The sequence below is a fragment of the Rattus norvegicus genome, chromosome 8, assembly GCF_021556685.1.
Source record: "Rattus norvegicus strain SHRSP/BbbUtx chromosome 8, alternate assembly SHRSP_T2T, whole genome shotgun sequence".
Lineage (NCBI taxonomy): Eukaryota > Metazoa > Chordata > Mammalia > Rodentia > Muridae > Rattus > Rattus norvegicus.
In genome coordinates, this window is record NC_141541.1 from 35,000,369 (window position 1) to 35,016,397 (window position 16,029).

Below are 16,029 nucleotides of genomic sequence, written 5' to 3' on the forward strand. Positions count from 1 at the left end.
GTTTGAAGTGAAGACAAGTCAAGTTCACCTGGTCCTATTTTCTCCATTCATCAGAAGATGTCAACAGGGACCCCAGCCATAGGGGAGGCAGGAAGCATCATTAGCTCATGGTTTGAAAGGCTCGCATACAAAAGCCAGTGTAACGGGAGTGTGAGGCTTCATTATTGGGTAATAACCCTCCTCTGGATGATTCAAATTGCACATCTCTTAGTTTCTAAACTTTTTCCAAATACATTGCTTCTTTTTTTTTTCTTCTGGATATTTTTAAAAGTCACTTTGAAGTGTCATAATTACTATTTCAATTTTTTAAAGAACGTACAAAAATGATGAGTTTTAACTAAATAAAGAAAGGGGCTATACATCCTCCTACCTGCCCCCACCGCCCCCCCCAAATTAAAATTTCATTCCCTGCTTTATAAGCGGTGAAATAAGTGCTTTATTTGGAGGATGTTCATTGAAGGAGAGAATCTTTTTTATGTGAGGATGATCATTGTACACTTGCCAGATAGTTAATTACATTAGGTTGTTCTACCCATGACTGCAAGTCAGCTGCATATAGCAGGGACTTGTGGCCAAGATAATAGCAAAGGATAATGCAGTAAAACAACCGTGCAAAGAAAGCAGTGCGAGGCATAGATGCTGAAAATCACTGTTTGTTTGGGAGGGAAGGAGAGAGAGAAAGAGAGAGAGAGAGAGAGAGAGAGAGAGAGAGAGAGAGAGAGAGAGAGAGAGAGAATGTGTAACACACACACATGTGTATGTATTCACTGCAAGGCATAAATGTTGAAAATCATTGTTTGGATAAGAGAAGGAGAGAGAGAGAGAGAGAGAGAGAGAGAGAGAGAGAGAGAGAGGAGAATGTGTAACACACATACACATTTGTGTATGTATTCACTGCAAGGCATAAATGTTGAAAATCACTGTTTGGATGAATGTGTGTGTGTGTGTGTGTGTGTGTGTGTGTGTGTGTGTGTGTGTGTGATGTGTAATGTGCACACACATGTGTGTATGTATTTTTAGGAGGGCTGTAACATGCTCTTTGCTGTTATCACAAGCATTAAAGTTTAATAGACCAACCGTGAGTTATTTACGGCCCAGAGACACCTGGTCGGCGTGATAACGTGGCAGCTATCTTTCTAGTTTTAAAATTGACATTCAGCCAGTTATATTTCTGGTCTCTCTCATCACTTAGATGGTTGTTGACTTTTCTTAAATGTCAAAGGGGGTTTTTAACTTAATTTCATTCCTCCTTCTAGTTTCTTCCCCTGGGCTCTCCAGAGGCTCTTCTTGTCTCTGGCCTCTAAGTCAGCCCCAAGAAAGGGTAGCTAAAAGGAAACCCTTTCATTTGAAAAAAAGTGAATGCATGTGCAGCCAAGTTTTTTTTCGCACACTGTAAAGAAAAAGAAAATTCATGTAGCTCAGCCATAATTATTCCTTCTCAGTCTATCTTCCTGCTTCTAGTTTGAATGACTTATTAGCCAGGTGCAAGCCCCACCACCTTCAGAGAATCCTGTTGTAATTATGGTCCATATGCCCCTGTGCAAATGGTATCTTCGGAAATGGTCAATCTCAATGCCTGTGTGGTTCCTCCCAATATCGCTTCTGCATGGCTTCCCCCTTCTCCATCCTCTGGCTAGTCTTTGGGCTGTGATAGTCAGTTCCTAGAGGATCAAATAGAATTTGTTCAGCCCTTCTCATTCTCAGTTCAAGTTCTTCATCAGACACCACCCCTAAACAAACAAATAGACTCTGGCTAATATCTCTTGTGGGACAGTTGCTCACATTGGGTGGGTCAATGGGTATGTCCATGCAAAGATGATTTATACCTGCCCTAGGAGGGAATAGGTGAGCAGTGCCAGTCCATGGGAAATTCAAGGCCCTGTAGACATGATGATTGATCCCAATAGTACATATGCCGGGGGCTAAGGCCATGGGCACAGACATAAGTGGGACTCTTCAGAAAGTGCCAAAGTTCAGGGAAGACGTGAGCCACAAACTGCAAACAATGTATCTTGGCAACTTAGTTCAAATGCTAGCTTGGCCACTTGATGTCTCCATGACCTTGGGCAAACGATTTCATCTCTCTGGGCATAACTACTTCCTATGTAAAAGCTGGTTCTTAGTATTGCCTACCTCGTAATGCACTTGTCAGGATAAACGAGATGGCATATACAAGAGCCCTTGTCTGCCTGTGATAAGTACTTAATGTCTGATTTATTTTATTTACTGTTTGCTTTGTGCTGTCTATGTGGATGCATATGGGTTTACCTCAGTAGCTAGAATTGAAATGACACTCTTCCATCATTTGCCTGTGCAACACTCTTTAATTTTATGTTCTTACATGTGATATAATACAAAATCCAATGATTATCCAACTATGAGCTTCTGCTTGTCTCATCTACCTCCTCCTGAAGAAACTGCTATCCCTGAAGACCCTGAATCATTCTTAGTTTTCTCACATTATGTACGTATGTATGTATGCATGCATGTATGTATGTGTTTGTATGTATGTGTTTGTATGTATGTGTTTGTATGTATGTATGTGTGTGTATGTATGTATGTATGTATGTATGTATGTATGTATATGCCTAACAAAATATTATTTGGTTTTCATTGCTTGTAGTTTATTGGAACAACACCGTGAACATGTGGTCCTCTTAGATCTGTTCTTTTCTCCCAACTCATGTGAGTAGACTCACACCTGCCATCAATCAGACAAGGATCCCTTCATTTTGGCCTTGTGATAATATCTATTGTGTCACCAAACTCACCAAATAATGAAGGGCTTGGAATGTTTTGTTTTCCAGCTCAGACTTGGTTCCTACAACCTTGCCTTCCCCACTCCAAGACATTGTGCAGCCTCACTTGACCCTTGACCCTTGATTAGCCCTTTCCTTAGCCCTTTCCTTTATGGGACACCACTTCCAGTCTCTAGCTGCTTCCTTGATTCTCAGAGGACCAAGGTGGGCCACACGTGCTTATTTCCCTTGAGTTCTGAATTCCCGAAATACATCCCTGCATTTCAGTCAGCCAAGTCCCACATGGACAAAAGAGACCCAGACAAGCAACTGATGGGAACAGTAAATTGGTTGTCACCTGTTAATTTTCAGTGAGAATAGAAAGAGCTTATTGACAAGACTTTTATGCAACTGTGAGTCTATTGGTGAGCACTATTGGCATTCCCATTATCTGGAGCGTCTACTGTAGTCTGCTCTCTTTCTCAGTGTCTGCCCCTGCCCACCTGCTTTTAACCTTTCTCTGATTGTTCTAATGAAAACACTGCAGACTCAGTACTATCTGGGGTCCTAAATAGGTAGTAACCCACAGGAAAATGCTACCTATGTAATGTCTGATACACATCAGATGCAGATGTGACAAAGAAATCAGGATTCTTGGTGCCAGCCAAATTCCCTTTCTAGAGAACACTTCGGGTCCAGGAGAAAAATTGTGACTGATCTTTGTGGTCTGGCCAAGCTCCCTATGGGGCAATTATTGCAGTAAAGTTCAGACAGTGAATTCTGGAAGATTAAAGTAAGAAAATGAAGTTACTATGATCCGAAAGCCAGAGAGGCAACCTGCCTTCAATTCCGGCTCTGATCTAAATGAAAAAGGCTTGATGCCAACATCCATGCCAAGTTACCTGTTACATCGCTTCTTTCTTTACACGACATGTTTGACCTTTTCCTACTTCAAGAATATATAACAGTGCTTCTGATTAGAGGCTAGATGCAAGGAGTTATAATTTCATCCTTTTTCCATTCTTCAAATTGAGCACTTTTCTCCAATCTTTTTTTAAAGTTAAGAGACAGGGCCTGGAGAGGGAGAAGAGAAGGGCACAGGAGAACTAAATGTGTTTTTAGAGCATTTGTCTGTAAGGTAATCAGTTGCTGATGTAACAAGCACATTTGAAAAGTTATCATTCATATATTCCAGAGTATCCTCAATGTCTATATGTTTGAACATGTGTAATCTCTTCCCTGGCCCCCCAAATTGCTCATGTACAAGGGCCTGCAAGCAGGAAGACTCAGAATGGCCGTACACAAGTGTATGCTCAGAGAAGCAGCAGACAGCAACATCTGTGGTAGAGGGAGTAGTCATTTTTCTAAGGTTGATAAGAACCAACTCTACTACATCCACTCAGCCTTCAGCCACAGGGTCTGACTCTGAACCTATCACTATTAACTCTGCTCTATGGTTCCAGGAAAACCTTGAGCAGGAAGATGAATCTCAGATTCATCTAAAGAGTCTTCAAGATACAGAATTGTTCAACATTTTAACCTTTTGCAATGATCATTAACGATCCATCCAGATCCCTTCCAAGCTTCTCAGAGCCTGCAGTCTCCTGTGTCTACCAGTCTTGGTTTAGACAATCCTAATAGACATTGGAATTTAGGGGCTATCTTCACAACTTTGTAAGTTTCTTGGATTAACCTTAGTTTATCTAAGATGCTGTAAGTGTCTCTCCCCGTAACAGGTAATCATTTGTTAGCTATGACTAATGATCATAGCAGGTGACTATACTTAAAGACCATACTTGATGACCATAACCATGACCATAAAAGTCAAGGAAGTAGTCTGCCTTTTTTGGCAACCAATAAATTCAGCTTGAACCTGCTAAAAGATGATTTTTCAATGCCACCATTTGACAGTAAGGAGGAAGAATGACAAGGGAGGTGACAAGGGAGCCTTGAACAGTGACTAGGACATGGCCAGCTGTGAAGGATAGTGAAGAATATTCCAAGAGTGGAGATGGTTGAAAAAAGCAATCTCGCTCATGGAGCTGCTGGTCCCAGATCACAATGGAGCATTAATCGCATCTAGCTGAGGAAACGCTTTCACTTTCTTGCTCTACCCAACAGGGTCTTGGTAAGCCTCCCCCCACGACCACAGACTTCCGGCCTATGATACTATCATGGAAGTCACACTACTCCAGGTCACACAGAAGCAAATGGGTTCTCTCCCTCACGATAGCTATCTCATTGACTAGGCTTTACCTCTAACACATTACTAGGAAGCTTTCTCCAGTGCCCCTTGACGGGATGCATCCTGAGAGACAATCTAGTTTCCTATGAATCAAATTCCTTCTTGCATCATCCTGTGTTTCACTGAGTCAGATGTAAAGCCATCCTCCTCGTTTTCATCATCCTCTTCATCATCGTCATCTTCATCATCATCGTTGTCATCAGAATCTGAACAAAGGATCTTGGCTGAAATCACCAGAGCATTCGACTCTCACCTCTGGATCCCCACTAAGTCCTTGGTTTTCCCACCTTGCTTTCCTTCCTGCAGGCTGCAATAAAGTTACAATAAGATTCTTCAAGGGAATGTTCTTTGTTGAAGCCCCAGATCGACCTATATGGGGCCAAGTTTTACAGGCTGGGCTCAGACAATATTGGCTCAGTGTATCATTTCCCTCAGGGAGGCAGTATAGGAAATTGGTCTAGATGATATCTTTGACCCCTGGAAGGAGGTCATGACACAAACTACCTCCTTATTGGCACCTTCCCTATAACAATCGTTCTTCCCAAGCCAATCCACCTTCCCTAGGAAGGCAGCTAAGCTACCTGATAGGTAGATTTGGATCCTCTCAAGTCCCAAGGAACCCAGTAATAGAAAGAATCAGGTCTGTGCTACCAAACAGGCTGCAAGCGGTCCTGGCTCTCTATCTTGGACTGTGACTTCAAAGGAACTCCTCAAACTCTCTTAAGTTTACTGCACCGTAAAAGATGAAGCAGAAGTCCCGTTATGACAGGGCTTCGGGCTGCTAAGACACAAGACAATGCAGGGTCTCAGCAAAGGGTCATTGTCATCTCTTACTCACAGCTCTCAGCCATAGGGTCTGATTCCATCCACTCTATTATGAAGACTTGACCTTTACAGCCCTGTCACTCACCCCTGCCAGCAGCAATCTAAGGCAGGTAACCATGGGCTTGCTTTCATAGACGTTCACATGGGTAGCTGAGTACCATTACTGAAAGTTGAAAAGTTGTTTTCAAACCTCTCTGGGTTCCGGGTAATTGCAGAAGTGGGAGGGTGGTGGCTAAGTAGTGCCTTCAAGCATACAGAGTGTAACTCCTCCAGCATAAGTCAGCCTGTCACTCTCTGCACTGCCTATGAAGTCGTTATGGCCTGGAGCATGTAAGTCACCTCCCCTTGGCAGCAATCCCAAAGGCTTCAGCCTTCACAGCTGCCCAGCATTTCCCAGCTTCTCCTGTGAGCAACAATCATCTCCGTTAGCTTGCTGTCGAATGAAAAATATATTACTCCCTTGTCTTCTCAACTGTCATCTCCCTGCATGCTCAGCTAATTTAGTCTGGGAAGTGTGTTTCCCCAGCACAGGGCACACTTCTAGCACGGCTTGCATGCCCCAACATTTCTTGCTACTTGTAGAAATTGGGTCTGCTTTCCAAACCAGGCATTTAAAGAGAAAGGAAGCCAGGTCTGGGAACATAAATGAAGCCGTTTGCCCTGATAACTTTCTTGTCAACTGTAGCTTTGTTGGGTTCTTGGGCCTTTGGTTAAAACTAGATAGAGCTGCCTCCATGGTGAGAAGATGAATATTTCCCAATAAACCTTGAACTGTTGCTGAAACCTCAGATCTGGATGCTTTCCCAAGGTTATGGTCACCGAAGCTGAGGTTTGGAAATGTTGACAAGAATATAAAATTGAAGAATCAGTGGATGCCAGAGTACCCAGGGAGTATCATATAGGGTGACAGCGCCCTCTGCTGGGAACAAACCCAACAGCACCAAAAATGATTTTTGCAGCATTTCCAGTAGCCACCTCACTCTATCGTGGTCATCCTGCAAGCCTCTTCTCCTGTCATCTGGAACCAAGGACAGAATCCTTTGTGCCACACTTTCTTTTGTTACACTTACTTTTAGTTAAACTGGGATACATTTTGAGTACAGGGCCCATTGGAAATTGGATTTTGGATTGTAAGTTGTTAAAAGTAAAAACAACCCCCCCCCAAAAAAAAAACACTTTCAGAAAAACACATAATTCTCAGAATATCTTATATTTACATGTAGATTGGTAAATTGTAGTTTTGTCTGGAAAGGTACCTCAAAATACGTAATCCTAGCAGTGGGAAAGGAAAGGCAATATCGGGTATGCAATGAGAACATTTAAAAGGCTGGAGTGAAGTTTGCCATCACTCTTTAGGCAATGTGCCCATTTGTGCCTATTGCTAAAGCTATTTTGAGGAAAGACAGAGAACATCCATACACAGATATGGATTTGATGACAGAAGTCCTAGAAACAGAGAGATCATGTGGCAAATACTGAGTTGCCCCAATGGAGGGGGATTGGGTCGAAAGCCTTGAGATTTCTATCATTTTACACATCTGTAAGCCTTTCTAATTGTTCAAGAAGCAGTCAAGCACAACCTTGTCAGAGAACAAAGAAGTTCTGTGACACACACTGAAAGAGACAAAGAAAATCTTCCCTCTCAGGGGGCAATATAATCAGGCACAGCAGCTCCCTGGGATCCATGGAATCAAAGACTGAATCCAAATGTCACTGAACAGGACAGAAGAAGGCAGACACCAGAGAACCACAGCAACTGAGTGCAAACAAGATAAAGAACTATATGAGTGAGAGCTCTGCCTTCTGCTTCTTCACTCTGATAATCCATGTATGCATATATACACACACACACATAAAACCTATCATTTTAGCCATTTTGAGTATAAAATTTAGTGGCATTAAATACATTCACAGTGTTGCAAAACTATCACGCATCCATTCTCAGAACTTATTCATCCTCCCAAACAAACTCTCTCACCCACTCAAAACGGCTCTCATGTTTTATGCAGCCATAAAGAACAAAATTATGTCATTTGCAGCAAAATGGTTGGAACCAAAGATCATGATGTTAAGCAAAATAAGCCACGCTCAGAAAGACAAATATCACATTTTCTCCCATATGCAGTATCTAGAGTTTAAGAAATAAATATGAAAGCATAAAGAGGAATGTTCAAGAAGAGGAAAGGGACTAGAAGAAGAGACGACAAGAGAGGGCCAAATATGATGAAAGTGCACTACGTACATCAAGGACAATGTTATAGGGACGTCCATTATATTATATAGCTAACACACCCTAATTAATATATAATAATAAATAAAATAGTCAAATTTTAAAATGATCCCCAATCACTTCAGATGTTATGATCAATGTGATAATTTATATTTTTGTTAAATTAATGTATTTATGTGTATGGGTGCTTCGCCTGCTTGTTCATCTGTGAGCCACATGTGTACCTGATATTCTGGTCATTGGATCTCCTGGAACTGAAGTTATGAACAGTCAGGTGGAAACTGAGAATCAAAGTCAGGTCCTCTGGAAGACCTGAGTCACCTCCCTAGTCCAGGGCGATACCTTCCACCTCTGAATTTAACAAGGAGGTGCCTCGCATAAGTAGAATCATAAAACATACATTCTCTGTCCCCGGCTTATTCTACTTACAGTGTTAGCAGGGTTTATGCATATCGTGACTCAGGTTAGAACGCCACCCGTTTTAAGGTGTCCAACAGTTGACTGCGTGTATGTACCTCCTTTGGTTTATCTTTTCAGGAACTGATGGACATTCAGGTATTTTCCACTTTTGAGTTATTGTGAGCAGTGCCATCAAAAAGCATCCTTTTCCAGTTTCTCCTTCCCATGTCTGTGGGTGTATAAGTAGGAGTGGGGTTTCTGTACGATGGGTAATCCTGTATTTAAGTATGTGAGATATTATGTTTGCACCGAATTATATCCGTGTAGATGACACAGAAGCAGAAAAAAGAAGTAAAAAAAAAAAAAAAAAAAAAACAAGGGGACTAAAAGGAAGGTGGAAGAAGCAGAGGTTAGCGAGTTTGGAGAAGATTCTCATCTCGAAATATATATGTGTATGAAAGTGCCCTTATGTAACATGGGATCATGTGCCTTGATTGTGCACAATAAAAAATTTAAAAATAAGCAAGCAACCTTTGAAGGAAGCCACCTACTTTTTTAACGGCTGCTGAATCATTCCCACAGCAAGGCACGGGCTTCTGGTTTATCAGTGGCACTTGCTGTTTCTAGTCCGTTTTTAACATACATGGTAATCACCTCAGCGGGTGAGGAGTGCCTTCTCCTCTACTATGGACTTCCAGTTCTCCACGGAGGGCTGGTGGCAACTGAGCATTTTTTCCAGGTGCTTATTGTTAACTTACGTATTGTCTTTGGGAAAATGTCTGCTTGAGGTAACTGGACCATGCTTAACCTGATGTGCTTGGTTTGCCTGAGGTCCATAGCTTTATTTTATGCTCTTAATATTAATTTCCAGTCATAGGAGTCCTTGCCTGGCTGCTCTTTGGTGCATGAATAACAATGTCAGCGTACTCTCTCTCCTTTCGGCTGTGCAATCAGGGACATATCCAAGACACTAGCAACATGCCAAGTCTGATGTCACAACTGTGGTTTTCTTCTAAAGGTATTACAGCGTATCTCTTTATAGCACAGGCTGCCCTTGAAACCCAAACCTTCTACCTCAGCTCCCTGAATACCAGGATGACAGGCATTTGTCACCAAATCTACCTTTTTTTCAGTCTTCTTTATAAATTCCCTATCATTATAAATGGATATAAGAATCCATTTTGAGTTAACGTTTGTCAGAATACACATTTGGTCTGCAGTCTGTGTATTTTTGTGGCTTCATTGGCACTCACAACAGCGTCTTACAGTCATCTGCTTTTACCGATAAACAACACAGCTTCAGTCACCTGTGAGCAATGCATTCCCATAAAGCTCTGTCTCATCTGCATGATCGAATGTCACAAATTGCATCTTTAAATGTCACGTGCTCAAGAGCATAGATATATAACTTATGGCTCCTTGATAATCATATCAGAAATATGAAGTGAAACAATAGCCAAAACGATAACAAGAGTAGGTTCCTCGTGTGCCGAAGTCAAAACCTTCACCAAGTTCCCTTTCCTTTCGGAATTGTTTGGATATTATCATTTCTTGACCTTTGCTTTCTTTGCAATGCTGGGACTGAAGCCAGGGCCTCGTTGTTGTTATATAGTCACGCACTCTACCACTGAGCCCCTAGTTTAATCAGTTTTGGGATAATATTATGTATATTGAGTTTATATTTTATTTGTTTTTTATTTTATGTGTATGAGTGGTTTCCTGTGCATCGCATGCATGCAGAACCTGTTGATTGCAGAAGAGGGCGCCAGATCCCCTAGGCTTGATGCTTCAGATGGTTGTGAGCTTAGATACTGAGAATTGAAACCAGCTCCTCCAGAAGCAAAACCAGTGCTCCTAACCCCTGAGCCATCACTCCAGCCTCTGTATATTAATTACTTTTAAAGCTTTCTGGAATTTGATGAGAATTGCAGCAAACGTTTTGTCAATTTGAAGAAGCTGCAGGGTTCTTTTCTGCACTGAGTTTTTTCATGTTTTTAAATAGCTTGTATCTCCAATCTTTAGGGCTGCTCTGATTCCCTTTATCTGTCATAGTTTGTTCATTTCAGTGTCAAATACTCCACTATATTCATAGCAACTTTTTTTTAAATAATAGCCAGAAGCTGGAAAGAACCCAGTTCTCCTTTAACAGAGGAATGGATACAGAAAATGTGGTACATCTACACAAGGAGTACTACTCAGCTATCAAAAACAATGACTTCATGAAATTCTTAGGCAAATAGATAGAACTAGAAAATATCATCCTGAATGAGGTAACCCAATCTCTCTCTCTCTCTCTCTCTCTCTCTCTCTCTCTCTCTCTCTCTCTCTCTCTCACACACACACACACACACACACACACACACACACACACACACACACACAAAACCATATGATATGCACTCACTGATAAGTGGATATTAGTCCAAAAGCTCAGATTACCCAACATACAATCCACACATCAAATGAAGCTCAAGAGAAGGAAGACCAAAGTGTGGATGCTTCAGTCCTTCTTAGAAGGGGGAACAAAAATATTCATAGGAAATGTGAAGACAAAGTTTGGAGCAGAGACTGACAGAATGGCCATCCAGAGCCTGCCACACCTGGGGATCCAGCCCATATACATACAGCCACCAAACCCAGACAATATTGCTGATGCCAAGAAGTGCATGCTGTCAGGAGCCTGATACAGCTGTCTCCTGAGAGGTTCTGCCAAAGCATCACATATACAGAGGCGAATGCTCACAGCCAATCATTGAACTGAGAACAGGGTCCCCATTGGAGGAGTTAAAGGATTGAAGGAGCTGACGGGGTTTGCAACCTCTAAGAACAACAATACCAACCAACTAGAGCTCCCAGGGACTAAACCACCATCCAAAAGAGTACACATGGACAGACCCTTAGCTCCAGCTGCATATGTAGCAGAGAATGACCTTGTTAGGCATCAGTGGGAAGAGAATCCCTTGGTCCTGCCAAGGCTCAAAGCTCCAGTGTAGGGGAATGTCAGGGGGGGGAGACTGAAGGGGTGGGTGAGTAGGTCGGGGAACACCCTCATAGGAGCAGGAGGAGGGGAGATGGGATAGGGGGTTTATGGATAGGAAACTGGGAAAGGGTATAAAATTTGAACCATAAATAAAAAATATCCAATAAAAATAAAATAAAATAAAAAAGATGTGGAGATTTGCTGGAGGAAGTATGACGTTGGGTCTGGAACGTGAGAGATCGTAGCTTTCCTCTCTTCTACTTTGATCTTTCTGCTTTCTGTGTGCGCTGCTGAGGTGCGCTTCCTCAGCTTCCTGCTCCAGTCAATGTCTTTCTGGATATTATGGACATTAGCCCTCTACCAAAATAAGCTCTTGCTTTAGTTGCCTTTGGTTATGGTCATTTATCTCAAGAACAAATACAATTGGTCAGTCTCAATATTAAACAACCATGCAGCCAAGAAATAAACCACACTTGACCACAATGTCTTAGAACATTCAGGCTTACTATAACAAAAAAAAAATCCACAAACTGGGTTCCCAGGTTAACATAAATTTATTGCTAATAGTCCTAGAGGCTGGAAAACCCATGATCAACATGCTGGTAAGTATGGGGCTGATATAAGGCCACTTCCTGGCTCATAGTTTGTATCTGGAGTCTATGTTATAAAGAAGTAAAGATGAATCTCTCTGACAAATGCCCACTTCCTAATATATTAATCTTATTTTGGCAACAATACTTCAACTCTTTACTTTTGTGGTGCACAGATCATAACATATAGTAGCACAAAATTCTTAAATAATGCCAATGTTAATGTGTGGATATTTTATGAAGAGTTTATTTGGACCTAAATTCATGAGAGATGTTGATGGTTTTCAGTATTGCATCCTATTTTGTGTCAAGACAATATTAGATTCATTATGTGAATTTGTAAGTGTTATTTTCCTCTTTTATTTTCTACACTAGACTTGTAGCCCTTTCAATGAGGTGTTAATTGGCAAAGGTGTTAATTTTTATTTAAATGTGTGGCAGAATTCTTCAGTAAAGCAATTTGAGTCTGGAGATTTCTATTGCTGGCAGTTTTTACGTTATGAACTCAATTTCTCCAACAGTTGCAGGGCTATTCCCTGTAATTACCCATTTCATATTGAGAGCTACAGTAGTCTGTGTTATATCTGTAGCTACAGGGTCGCTTGTGTCAGTTGTTACTTTTCTTTTGCTGTGATAAGATGACCAAAATAGCTTAAGAAAGAAAGGGTTTACTCTGGCTTGTGGTTCCAAAGAGGAGAGAGAACATCATAGCAAGAAGGCATGACACGGCCACAGGGTAGAGAAGAGAGCAGGGGTCGGGGAACAGGAAGTTGGCAAGGCCACCCTCTTTGACCTACTTCTCTAGTAAAGTTCAGTTCCCTAAAAGTTCCATGACTGTAACAGTTACCAACTAGGGAGTCAGCTTACAGGAGACATTTCTCTTTCAACCCACAGTGATATCAACCCCTTATGCCCTTTTGATATCTGTTGAGTCTACAATGATGTCCATTTTATTCCAGAAATTGATCACCTGTCTCTTCTCTGCGTTGTCTGTGTCAGTCTTGTAGTCTTGTTTAGAAAGTAACTTTTGGTTTTTCTTTTTAAGACTCAGTACTTTGTTCCCCTTACTCTCTTATTTCTCGTTTTAGTTTCTTCTACCCTTATTATCTCTTTCTCAGAACTTTGTTAGACACCTTCTTTGTCTGGATTCTTCATCTAGATAAGGTTAGAGTTTATATCATTGATTCCATAACCATTTTCTTAAATGTGTACGAAAGTTCACTACTGTAAATTTTCTCAATGCTAGTTTTGTTCTCAAATTTTCAAGAACAAAAGTCTCGAAATTTTGTGGGGTTTTTTTGTTTGTTTGTTCAATGACTAAGCTTATTTTTCCCAAGGGTATCTTTAACTTTTAGGTTTTCTTTCTTAGAAATTACCTGTTTGCTTTCCAGATGTCTTTATCTTGTGGGTTTTCTTTCTTAGAAGTATTCTGTTTGGTTTCCAAATGTTTATACATATTCTTGTTGTCTTTGTGGTTTTAGTTTCTACATGGTTTCATCTTTTTTTTCAAACTTGTTTAGTTTTTTGGCCCAAAATATTATCTATTTTTTGTGAACATTAAAACATGCCTATGTACTGTCGTTGCTTGGGGTATTCTGTAAATATTGATTTGATGCTATTGGTTGATGACAGTACTGAGTTCTATCTGCTAATTTTCTGCCTCTGCCTTCTATCAAGTATTTTCCACTATAATGTACACTCATCAATCTCTACTTTTAGTTCTCTCTCTCTCTCTCTCTCTCTCTCTCTCTCTCTCTCTCTCTCTCTCTCTTTCCTACTCCTTTCACACTTGTGTCGAGCTTGCAGCCATGTCATTCCATGCATATTTTTTGGGTAGTTATTATATAATGTCTCTTATAGATTTTACAACCCAAAGTCTCCTTTAGTAACGTTGTAGCTACTTCTCCCTCCCTTTGGTTGATGTTTGTGCAATTTGTCTCTTCCTATCAATTGACTTTCAACTTGCAGTTAGTGTATATTTATTTAGTATTGCATATAGTATTTATTACAGATAGCACATAATTGAATTATAATTTTCAATTCAGTCTGCCAAACCCTGGGGTTTTTAAAAATTGTTTAGGCCATTTAAATTTAATGTAATTATTATTGATGTGTTAAGGATAAGTCTCCCTTTTTTGTTTCCTGTTGGTTCTCTAATTTTGTTTTTCCAGTTTTTGTTCTTTTTTGTTTGTTTGTTTCTTAAACACTGCTTAGAATCTCCTTTTTATTTAAATGGATCTCTTTGTGCAGATTTCCTAGGGGTTTTGTTTTTGTTGTTTAATGTTTTACTGTAAGTGTTCTAATTACACTCACCATTTTCCAGTTTCAGTAAATAAAAAAAAAAGTTCAATTTTTAAGTTCCTAGACCCTCTCTTATCGAAAATATCTTAAATGTTTCTCCTCTGGATGTTTGAATAACATTAGTACTGTTATAATTTCTAAGTTATGAAATACAATTTTGAAAGTTCTAAAGGAAATTCAATGTAGTTGCTTGTTTCTCTTTGATTCCCAAAGTTTTTCCTCATAGAAATTATATTGTTAAAAAACAATCAGGAAAGCACATCTTCTTAGACCAAATTGTCCTGGTTTTCCCTTCATCTAAGAATGAGTTCAGGTTCCTTCATCTGAAATATGTTTGCACTCAGAATGGTATGCTGCTGGGGGCCTTCAACTTCGTCACTTGAAAAACTCTGTGTCGCCTTCTGGGCACCCATCCTGGCTTCCCCAACTCACGCCATAGAATGTCTCTCTTTAGTGTCATGTGACAACCTTACCACAACGTTTCCTTTCTATTTGGCTGGAATTGAGCAGTTGCTATCTAAAATTTTCCCTTCTTTCTAGATTCTCTTCTCTTGATCTTTTGCTGGAAAGAACATTTTGTTGAAAATTTTCCTTTGTGTCTATTTCTCTGCTGTCATTTCACACAGCAATAAGCCTAGAATAGATGAGACACAAAGAAAAAGATAAGGAATCATTACTCTGGTGCTTTCCTCCAAACCAAGCCCCTTGTCATTCAACCTATTTTTCCATAACTTTGAGTGTCTTCTGTCTGTATTTATATATATATATATATATATATATATATATATATATATATATATATATATATATATATAAAGTATATATTAAAGTCAATATGGCTTTATTGACTTTAACAAGAATTAAAAAGTATTGGGTTATTTAAAATATGTTTAAATGTATTTGCTTCCTTGAGGCTAGTTCATATTTCTTCAATTGGCACAAAAGGTATAAAATGTAACTTGAAATTGAGAGTCCACTTCACCAGAAGACACCTCACAGGATTCTTTGGTCCCTGCCACTCTCTGTCTTATCAAAATTGCCATTTTTTCCTCTCCAAGGAACAGAGAGAGTTAGAATCACCCCTATCATTTGTCACCTTTTGTCATTATCCAACAAATAGCACCATCATTCCTAGTGACAGGCTAATAAAGGGGGAAAATGTTACTTATATCAAAATCATATTCCCCTGCACTAACCTTCTTCACATGAACCCTGTCTTCTGTGGTGCTGCTGAGCCCAGAGGGTAGACAAAGAGTTGTGTGGGGCAGACAGAATTGTGCTACCATGGAAGGATAAGCAACTGAACTACCAAGGGCTCCAGGAGGAGAGTGCAGTCCAGTGAACTAAAAAGGAAGAAACAATGCAACACTGTGACATCATCAGTGCAGCCAGCCCACACCCTACCACTTCCTCTGTAATCACCCTGATTTAGTGAAATGGTGTGAGCCCCTTGCTCTAATTCTTCAATCCGTGCTCTCACTCCAGCAATTCTTTTGTCTTAGAGATCACCCTTTCTTTATCCATTGCAAGCTTAGTTCTCCTCTTAAAGATGCTTCGGGCCAAAATAAAGTAGGGAAAAAAAATAAAACCAAAAACCACAAGGCAGGGTAAAGCTGTACTCAGGAGAAAATGTACAATGTAAAATACTGTTAATAAAGAGGTCTAAAAATGAAAGGAAATTATTAGAGCAGTTAGAAAAATAAAATAGAAGCTATTATCTC

The 16,029-nt window shown here is 40.2% G+C and overlaps 1 long non-coding RNA gene across 1 annotated transcript; it reads right to left on the reverse strand.

The window, feature by feature from the left end:
* Positions 1-1,401: 1,401 nt before the first annotated feature.
* On the reverse strand, positions 1,402-15,622 carry LOC134480007 (uncharacterized). Its single transcript, XR_015627101.1, has 4 exons — positions 15,505-15,622; positions 14,782-14,942; positions 3,641-3,812; positions 1,402-1,661 (listed from the first exon to the last, which is right to left on the reverse strand). It is a non-coding gene; the product is annotated as an uncharacterized LOC134480007 (long non-coding RNA).
* Positions 15,623-16,029: the final 407 nt, after the last annotated feature.